Consider the following 10,884-nt stretch of genomic DNA (forward strand, 5'->3'; position numbering starts at 1 on the left):
TCAATTCCAACGGCATCAGCCGGTAACGTTGTACACGAAAATACGAAACCTGGCGGCCACTAGACGAGGCTCTAGAGAGTTCGTATTTTCGTGTACAACGTTCCCGGCTGATGCCGTTGGAATTGATTGTTGAAATATATTTTTTACATCTTTTATTATTAAGCTTTGTACTTAAATGTAGTTTTCTTTTGGCTCTTACATTTCTCAAAGTTTGAGACCGATATTTTATGTATAAAAAAAGTTGGAACGTTCAAAAAATGTCGAGGTTCAGAAAAAAGATGAAATAACTTTCAGTGAAGTTCCTACCAAAATGCAGTACCTAAACGTACTTTATTGTACTCTAATACATTTTCCAAAGTTTCAGCTCGATATTTTATTTATCAAAAAAGTTCTTAGGTTTTAAAAAACATTCAGTGAACTGAAAAAGTGAGGTCGGTAATATAGGTATTTAGCTGTGTCACATCCCCCTAAAGTTTGAAATTCATTTCTTTGATTAAAAAAATTGACTATTTTGTTTAAACTTCGACTTTTGTGGTAGAATGATAATCTTTTTGTTGCATTTTTTTCATTGACATTGCATTTGTTTGGTTGCCAATTTACCTTTCTTGTTAATGCAAATATAACTATTCCAGTTTTTTGTTGACTATTTTTTTTAAATTTTAAATACATGTTTTACGAAAATTCATTTTTTTTTTTAGAAAATTCATCTATTTGGCTCAAAACTCATTTTTGTATTGAACATTATCATTGAAGTTGAAAATTCAGTTGTTTGGTCAAAACATGATTTATTTTGTCGGAATTTGTCATCCATGCGGTAGAATATTAATTTTCTTTGTTAAAAATTCTTTTTTTTGACAGTTTATTTCTTTAGTTGAAAATTTAACTATTTTGTCGATAATTCTTCTTTTTTTCTTTTACAAATTAAATTTTGTAGATTTTTCTTTCTTGAAAATTCATTTCTTTGGATGAAAATTTAATATTTTCTTGAAAGATCTTAATTTTTTGTTACAAATTAATTTTTTAACTAAACATAACTTCCAGTTTTTTGTTGTCATTATTTTTTAAATTGTAAATACATGTATTTGGTCGAGAATTCAGATTTTTCGGTAGAAAATTAATTTTTATGGTTGAAAATTCATTTCTTTTCTTGAAAAGTTAACTATTTTGTCAATGATTCGTTTTTTTACATGTTAAGTTTTGTAACAAAAATAAAGCTTCAATTTTTGGTTAAATTTTTTTTCCTTTTAAATTAGCTTTTTTGTCGAAAATTCAATTATTTGGTTCAAATTTTATCTTCAATTGAAGATTCATCATATATATTTGTAAATTAATTTCTTCAGTTAAAAAATGGACTATTTTGTTAAAAATTCGTTTTTTGTGGTAGAATATTAATCTTCTTGGTGAAAAATTAATCTTTTTGGTTGATAATTCATTTCAGGGAAAGTTAGATAATTTCGAAATTGGTACTTTAAGCATCCCTGTTTTTCAAATAAAGCGCCTTAAGTTAAATTATATTACTTGCATTTTTTAAATTTTACTTCTAAAATTTATTTCTTATAATTTAATCAAAGAGTTTTTTTCGTTTATTGAAAATTACGGACTGATGACAATGTAACAATTTTCTTTCTCTTAAGAAAATATTTTAGCATTGACTCGGTGATCAAATTTTTAACTAATTACTGCAGAAAGAAGGAGAAAGTGGCTAAAAAGCTCCCAACAGTACCAGAATCTGTGCTGAAAAGAAGAAAGCGCCGCGATACCGCGAAAGCAGTTCGTCTACGACTTCAATGAAGGTAAATTTAGTTCTTCAGCTTTAATATTAACATTAATATAATGTTATATAAATTATAGGGCCTAAAGTTCTTAAAGTTTAAAATTTGTGTTTTTTGTTTAAATTCAATTGTTTTTTGGACTGATAATTAAAATGTTTTTTGATTCAAATATTAACCATTACATTTCTCGTTGAGTATTCATATTTTTTGTTTGAAAATTCCACTATTTGATAGTTAAGTCATGTCTTTTTTTGAAAATTTCACCATTTTGGTAGAAACTTCATCTTTCTTGGTTAAAACTGCAACGGTTTGGTTGATAATTAATCTGTTTTAGCTGTGCATTCAACCATCTTGTTGGAAATTCGTATTTTTTGATAAAATTCGACAGCTTGTCTTTAAAGATAAAATTTTTTTTTTTATTGAAATATCAACTATTACATTTGATGGTGAGATATATATGTATATATTTTTAAAAATTCAACTCTGGTTTAAACTTTGAACTTTTTTGTTACAATTTCATTGTTTTTTTGGTTGTGGATTTATCATTTTAGTTCAAAATTCATCTCCTTCATTGAAAATATATGTATTTTGTTGAAAACTCCCCTTTTTTTGTTAGAAAACTGATCTTCTTGGTAGAATATTCATCATTTTAGTTGAAAGTTCATTTCTTTAGTTAAAAATGTAACTATTTCGTTAAAAATTCGTGTTTTTTTGTTTTTAAAAACTAATTTTCTAGACTGATGATTTCACTTCTTCAGTTAAACATTCATCATATTAGTTGAAAATTCATCTTTTTTGTCGAAAGGGTAAATATTTGTTTGAAAAGTTGTCTTCATTGGTAGAAAATTATCTTATTGGTACGAAATTGAACTATTTTATATAAAATTCACATATTTGTTAAATTTTATATGTTCAGATAGAAAATTTAACAAATGTAATTGAAATTTTTTAATTTTTTGCCTGGAAAATCTTTTATGGTTGAAACTTCAACTACTATGCTGTTGAAAATCGGTTTTTTGGGTTGGAAAATGCATATCTACTGACAGAATTTTAATTCTGTCAGTAAAACTTACTGCTTTATCAATAAAAAAAATAATTCATAGCTATAATTTGATCAATGATGGAAATTGGTCAAAATGTTACTTTATTAGAATTTACAGATTTGAATAGAAAATTCAATATCTTTAATTCATATGGTAGGAATTTTATTGAATTATTTTGTTGAAATCATCCTTTGATATCATTTTCAAATAGCCATCTTCAGTCATTTCAAAAATTTAAATACTTTTTTTATTTTTGACATGTATATTATTTTATTTCAAAGAAAGAAATATGTTAAAAATGTTAAAATCGAAGATAGAAGTATGAATGTAATAAGTTACAAGATACCAGTTTAAATAAATAATTAAAAAATTCACTATTCCAAGTTGATAAACCTTAAAGATAAATGTTTTCATTTAAGATTTAAATACAACTTGAAAGCTAAAATATTTTTTATTGAATCTATAGAAATTACAAACTTTCTCAAACCTGAACTTTTTTCATTTGAGTTTAATACCATGGAAAAGTGTATTTTTCAATTTACATTCAAAGTATTAATACTATTAATTATAGAAAGGACGTCTGTTAAGTCTTAGAAAGAAATATTTAATTATACTTTAAAGAATCCAGATTCAATTATTAATGAATTTTTAACAGAAAAATATTATTTAAAAATATTTTAAAAATTTATAAAAATATTGTTTCTTGTTTCCTACATTTAGCAATAAATATTTACCCTATTTTCCCCCTTTTTTCTTAAAAAAGAATACCCTATTTACCCCCTTTTTTAGCTCTTATTGTGCTTGTGATCCCCACTTGCAATTTTTTTTTAAGTAAGTCTACTTATTTGACAAACTCCTGAGGGTCGATATTTTTTTCTAATCGATTTTCTTCCGATTTGTCAAAGATCAATTGACTTTCGAAAAACACCCATTATTTTTCAACACTGGGTTAAACACGAGTCCAGACAGAATTGTCAAAATTACTATTGAAATGTTGAAATCTTCAATGTAAATTTATATACAGTGCCTAATGGATTTTCTTATTTTAATTTACAGAAAGAACATTATCTGTTCAGAAGATTTAATCTATGAGTGTCAATTGGGTCAGTAGTATTTTAAATAAATTATTTTCCTTTCAATGTATTTAGAGCATCTGCATATTTGACAAATTCCTGAGGGTCGATGTTATTTTCTAATCGATTTTCTTCCGATTTGTCAAAGATCAATTGACATTCGTAAAATATCCTTTACTTTTTAATACTGGGTTAAACACGAGCTCATACAATCTATTGAATAAAATAGAGGAATCTTTATGTAAGTTTATTCAAAGCTCTTTATTGATTTTTGGAATTTATCATACATAAAGGTTCCGAGAAATTTTTAATAGACTTCAATAATTTTAAGGAATTTTTCATATTTTAGTGTATTTTTAAAACTTTTAAGGAATTTTCAGGAGCTTTTAATTTTAATTATTTTAGAGAATTTTAAAAGGTTCTATGGATACTTTTTAATAATTTCATTAATTTGAAGTGATTTTAAAGCTTTTAAAATATTATAGAATAACGAATTTTCTAGAATTTCTGAAAATATGGAACGATTATACAGGACGTATGCAGTTTTAAAATATTTAAAAAGATTTCACGTTATTTTATAAGATTTCCGAGGATTTTAAAACTCAATGTATGTCAATATATTTTCCATGATTTCAGAAAATATCATCATAGAATATCACGGAATTTTATAATATTTGGTGCATTTTAAAGAATTTATTCATGAAGTATTTTGTAGAGTTTTAAAGATTTGAAGAGTTTTGGAATTCATCCTAAATTCTTTGGAATTCACTTGACTTTACTCTTTTCTACTTCATTCAATGGATTGTTTTATTTTTTAAGATTTTAATTTAATCGATTCTGAGAATCAGTTGATAAAAATGATTAAAGGATTTGAAATAATTCAACTTTTTTTTCATTCCTTGGTATTTTCAAGAGCTTTAAAAAAATTCAGAGAAGTCTAAAAGATTTAAAATAAGTTGGATTATTGTAAAAGATTACAAAGACATTTTTAATTGATTTCAGTAATTTAATGGGATTTAAAGGTATTTGAGATACCGCTATTTTGAATTTTATCATTCTAACGTTGGAATCGGAATCAGCGCCCCCCTCCCCCCAGAATACGTCTTAAGCCAATATAAAAAACATGAATTTTAGTCTAATACAGTCGCCATATTGGATTCGCCATTTTGATTTTTACAATTCTGACCCCATAATCGGAATCAGCGACCCCAAAAACCTATATAAAACTAAAATTTTTAAGAAATTTGGAAGATTTGAAGGGAGATTTAAAGAAATATTCATGGATTTGAGATGTTTTTTTAAGATTTCAAAAAATTTATCGGAATTCCAAAAGATTTCCGAATATTATAAAGGATTTTTAGATATTAAAAAATTTGAAATATTTTAACTTTTTTTTCATTCCTTGGTATTTTCAAGAGCTTTAAAAAAATTCAGAGAAGTCTAAAAGATTTAAAATAAGTTGGATTATTGTAAAAGATTAAAAAGACATTTTTAATTGATTTCAGTAATTTAATGGGATTTAAAGGTATTTGAGATACTTGAGGATATTGTAAAAGATTCTCAGGCGTTTTCAAGAGATTTAAAAAGTTTCAAGGGCTTTCAAAATGTACCCCAAAGGATTCGAAATATTTGAGGAAATTTTAAGATTCAAAGGTTTTCAAATACTGAAATATTTTAGTGTATTTTAACAGGTTCCAAAGCATTTTTAAGAGATTTAAACAATTTCAAGGGATTTTCAGGGGTTTTAATAATTTTAAGGGATTCTAATGGTTTCGAAAGAATTTATTCACAATAAGTGAGGGATTTCGTAGGGGGTTTTTAAAGATTTGAAAAGATTTTCCAATATTTTTTGCAATTTATTTAGAATTTTCCCTGTATTCTTAGTAATTTTTCCCAAATTCTTTTAAATTCACTTAATTCTACCCAGTTAAATTGATTTTTCCATGTTTTTGAATAATTTTAAATTCACTTGTTCACTTTAAATTCCGGTTGATTTTTTATGAATTTCATCTAATTCTTCTAATTTCTTTTCAATTTCTCTAAATTCACTCAAAATTTATTGTAATCAATCAAATTTGTTTCGATTCTTAAAATTGTTTCCAGTTATTTGAATTCGTTTGAATTGGTCTTCAATTGTTTTGTAATCATCTTGTGTTAAAAATTAGTAGCGTTTCAAAGATTTGAATTTTTTCTTGGGATTTACTCTGAATTCTTTTAAATTCATTTGAATTCTTTTAAATTCATTTGAATTCTTTTAAATGGAAATTGATTTAACTTCTCCTAAGTTTCTATTGGATTTCTAGTTCGCGTTGACATATAAATACGAATGTTATTTTTTAATGAACTCTTGGGGATGTAAGGAGTACAAATAGCACAAAAAAGTATGTGAATTTGTTAATTACTTAATAGTTATAAACAATTAAAACTCTTGGGGATGTAAGGAGTACAAATAACACAAAAAAGTATGTGAATTTTTTAACTACTTATTAGTTATAAACAATTAAAACTCGAAAATCTCGTTTTTTCAACAATAAATTCGGCTGTGTCTAAACTACAAGTCCTAGAGATTTAAGTTTTTTTTTTCAAATATCTCAAACATTGAACTAAACAATATATTTTTTGCAGAATTTTTCGTAGCTCAGTTTTTAAAAATAAAAATTCCAGAATATGCAAAAATAGAGTTTTTTATTATGTTGGTCTATAAAAGATTCTGAGAGACAGGGATAACTCCTCAATAAGCATAAAACTCGATTATGTGGTTTTTGGGGTCGCTGATTTCGATTCTGATGTCAGAATTAAAAAATTCAAAATGGCGTCTACAAAAAAGCAAATATTTTTTACGAAATTGGCGTTACCATCGTGATCAGGGACCTCAAAAACACCCCTAGAAGACGTTTTAGGCCAATATAAAAAAAAACACATGAAATTTAGCCAAATACATTCGCCATATTGGATCCGCTATTTTTAATCATTCTAACGTTGGAATCGGAATCAGCCCCCCCCCCCCAAGAAAACGTTTTAGGTCAATATAACAAACATTAATTTTAGTCAAATACAGTCGCCATATTGGATTCGCCATTTTGAATTTTACCATTCTGACGCCAGAATCGGAATCAGCGACCCCAAAAATCTATATAAAGCTAAAAAAATTTAAGAAATTTGGAAGATTTGAAGGGAGATTTAAAGAAATATCAATGGATTTGAGATGTTTTCTTAAGATTTCAAAAGATTTATCGGAATTCCAAAAGATTTCCGAATATTATAAAGGATTTTTAGATATTAAAAAATCAAGGTATTTCAAAGGATTGCATGAAATCACCAAATTTTGAGGGTGTCAGTAGATTTCATAATATTTGCAAAATACATCCACGGATTTTAAAGGATTTCGTAATATTTCAAATGATTTCGCTGAATTTCATGTGATTTCCGAATAATATAAAGGATTTCAACAGATCGAAAAAGGCTCGAGATTGCAAAGTATTTAATGCGGTACCAAAGTATTTTCACGAATTTAAAAGAATATCAGGGGATTTTAATAAAATTTCGAAGATTTGAAGGGATTTAAAGAGATCTTAGGAGATTTCAAAGGATATTCAAAGCTTTTAAGAGGCATAAAAATGCTTTTTGGAGATTTCACAGGCCCAAAGCATTTTAAGTTATTTCATGAGATTCCAAAGTATATTCACGAATTGTAGAGGATTTCGTGAGATTTCAACAGATTGAATAGAATTTTAAAGGATTTCCGAATATTATAAAGGATGTTGAGAGATATGCTTTCATAAGATATTAATAGATTTTAATATACAGATTTCAGTGAATATTAAAAGGATATTCACCGATTTTTATAGGTTTTAAGCGATTTCAAGGATTTTTACAGTTTTGTTACTCATTTGTTTAAATTAATTTGAAGAGAATATGTATGCTATCTATCGAATACAAAGTATTTCGAAAAATGTAACCACAGATAAAAAAATTTGAAATGTTAAACAACAAAAGTACGAATGTTAAGTTAAAAACATTAATTATTAATTAATTAAGTTAAAAACATTTTCAACAAAATAGTTGAATCTTTAGATAAAATTATCAATCTTTAACTGCACTAGTTGAATTTTTAACCAAGAAGATTAATTTCTACCAAAGAAGACGAATTTTCATGAAAATTCATGAGTTTTCAATTCGCCAAATTTTCAATAAAATTCACAGAAGTTCAAAGTATTACAAAGATTTTAAGGCATTTCCCAAAAAAGAAACAAAAATAGTATAATGTGTATAACAGTATAAAAAGTAATTTCATGAGCCAAAACAGATGTTAACAGCAAACTTTCGAAAATAATTAATGGTCGCTCCCTTAGAGTATTTACTTAGTTGACAAACTCCTGAGGGTCGATGTTATTTTCTCATCGATTTTCTTCCGATTTGTCAAAGATCAATTGACATTCGAAAAACACCCTTTATCCTTTAAGACTGGGTTGAACACGAGTTCGGACATAATTGTCAAAATTGCGAACAAAATACATACATTTTTATTTAAATATATGTAGAGCCTTTCATTGATTGTCTGAATTTATTTTTCAGGAAAATACAATGCTATATGTAGGGAAGATTTAATCAATACGCCAATCATTTCTTCTGGCCATTTAAGGTAATTGTTGTTTTCCTTATTACTGAATGGTCTATAATTGATCAAACATTATTGTTGCAATTTTAACCAACATAGGCATTGTGGTAGAATATTTATTGGCTATCACTTCCTATTATGTTGGAGAGCAATATAAGATTTTCCAATATTTTTACGTATTAATTTTCGTAAAATGAGAATTTCTTGCACACGAGTTCGGACAAAATTGTCAAAATTGCGAATAAAATACATCAATATTTATGTAAGTTTATGCAGAATTTTTTATTGATTGTCTGAATTTATTTTACAGGAAAGAACAATTTTATATGATTCTGTAGGGAAGATTTAATTAATACGCCAATCATTTCTTCTGGCCATTTAAGGTAATTGTTGATTTTTCCTTATTACTGAATGGTCTATAATTGATCAAACATTATTGTTACAATTTTAGCCAACATAGGCATTGTGATAGAATATTTATTGGCTATCACTTCCTATTATGTTGGAGAGCAATATAAGATTTTCCAATATTTTTACGTATTAATTTTAGTAAAATGAGAATTTCTTGCACACGAGTTCGGACAAAATAAATTGTCAAAATTGCGAATAAAATACATCGATATTTATGTAAGTTTATGCAGAATTTTTTATTGATTGTCTGAATTTATTTTACAGGAAAGAACAATTTTATATGATTCTGTAGGGAAGATTTAATTAATACGCCAATCATTTCTTCTGGCCATTTAAGGTAATTGTTGTTTTCCTTATTACTGAATGGTCTATAATTGATCAAACATTATTGTTGAAATTTTACCCAACATAGGCATTGTGATAGAATATTTATTGGCTATCACTTCCTATTATGTTGGAGAGCAATATAAGATTTTCCAATATTTTTACGTATTAATTTTCGTAAAATTGAGAATTTCTTGCACAATTTATAAGAAAACTTCGATTAATGAAGTAGGAAATATTTTTTAACTTTTAGATGCCCCTCTTTCCCTTCTTACGTAACATTTTATATTTTTTACTCACTATATTAATTAAAATAATTTTTTCTATGTAGGTTCAAACCTACTTTCTTCTAAGTATTTTTTCTGATAATTTATACACCAAAAATGAATTTTTCTGTCAAATAAAGAGCAATATATCACTTTTAAATATTTTCTTGTGATTCAAGGTCAATTAAAGTTATTGTAAAGTCAAAATATGTCCAAAAAAATGTTTGCTGTTCAAAATTGAAGAAGTGTTTCGTTTTTTGAGATTTTTAGCTAAATCTACGATGCGAAAACAGAATGAATTTTTTTTTTATAAAACTTTAGGGGAGTGTTTTTGACTCCCAAAATACGGTTTTCATTGCTATTAGAACTTCGCGCAAACAATTTTTTTTCGATACGCCCTATTAGACACCCTGAAAGTAGAAACAGGAGAAATTGGTATGAGCATAATATTGAATTCAATAAAATAAATGAAATTTTTTTTACAGCTTAGCACACCAGGTGAAGGTTAGTGCTAGAAGAGCAACAGAGCAGATGCATAGGAACTTTTTTTCTAGAGTGAAATCCTGTTATATATATTTTTGTTAAATTTAAAATTAAATAAAAATTTATTTCAAGTAAATTAAGTTTCTACCCCTATATGTGGCTAAAATGTGTTCAGGGTGGGAGAACCACGTGAAACCTGGAAGAAACTTGCAGCGGGAGAAAAATATTACACTGGGGAATTTCCCCTGTTTCAAAATTCGCGCGTTTTGAAAGTTTCTAATTAGGTTTTCGAAAGCATATAATTTTTAAAGTGTTCAGAATGATTAAACTTTAAAAGTTCACAATATTTGAAAATCTGCAATTTTGAACTGTGAAAATGAGTGATTTTTTTTCTTCAAGAAATTTATCATCTTTAAAATTGATATAATTTTAAGTTAAAATTATATTTTTGAATGCGCAATTCTAAAACAGTTTAATCTTTGATGCCTTAAAACTAAAGTTTTTTCAGTAAATTAATTTTTGGGGGTTTCAAATTGAGTTTATAATAAAAAAAAGATAAAATTTAAACTCAGATTGATATATCATTGAGCGTATACTTTCTGTAATTTTAAATTGTTACAATTTTAGAGTTCTTGATTTTCATGATAAGCGCTAAGTTTTTAATTTTTCTCTTTCATAGATTTTAATTTTGGAATTAAAAATGAATATTATTTGAATTTTGGAAAACATAATTAACAATTCAATAATTATCAAATCTTAAGCGATTTAAATTTACTTAAAAGAATTTGAGTTTTAAAGGGTTTGGATATAAAAAAGTTTTAAGAGCATAATTTTTGGTTACTAACATTTTTTAAAAATATTTAATGAAGTTCGCATTCGTTAAAATTTCAACGT

General features: G+C 26.2%; 1 long non-coding RNA gene across 1 annotated transcript in view; it reads left to right on the top strand.

Moving 5' to 3' along the window:
- The window catches only part of LOC117171748, a 10,922-nt gene extending 796 nt beyond the window's left edge, over positions 1-10,126 (top strand). Inside the window, exons 2-6 of the long non-coding RNA XR_004466917.1 lie at positions 1,686-1,793; positions 8,464-8,530; positions 8,817-8,889; positions 9,182-9,254; positions 9,993-10,126. This is a non-coding gene — a long non-coding RNA (uncharacterized LOC117171748). The remainder of the gene's footprint in view (positions 1-1,685; positions 1,794-8,463; positions 8,531-8,816; positions 8,890-9,181; positions 9,255-9,992) is intronic.
- The last annotated feature ends 758 nt before the right edge of the window (positions 10,127-10,884 follow it).

The sequence above is a fragment of the Belonocnema kinseyi genome, chromosome 4 (genome assembly GCF_010883055.1).
Source record: "Belonocnema kinseyi isolate 2016_QV_RU_SX_M_011 chromosome 4, B_treatae_v1, whole genome shotgun sequence".
NCBI classification, from domain to species: domain Eukaryota; kingdom Metazoa; phylum Arthropoda; class Insecta; order Hymenoptera; family Cynipidae; genus Belonocnema; species Belonocnema kinseyi.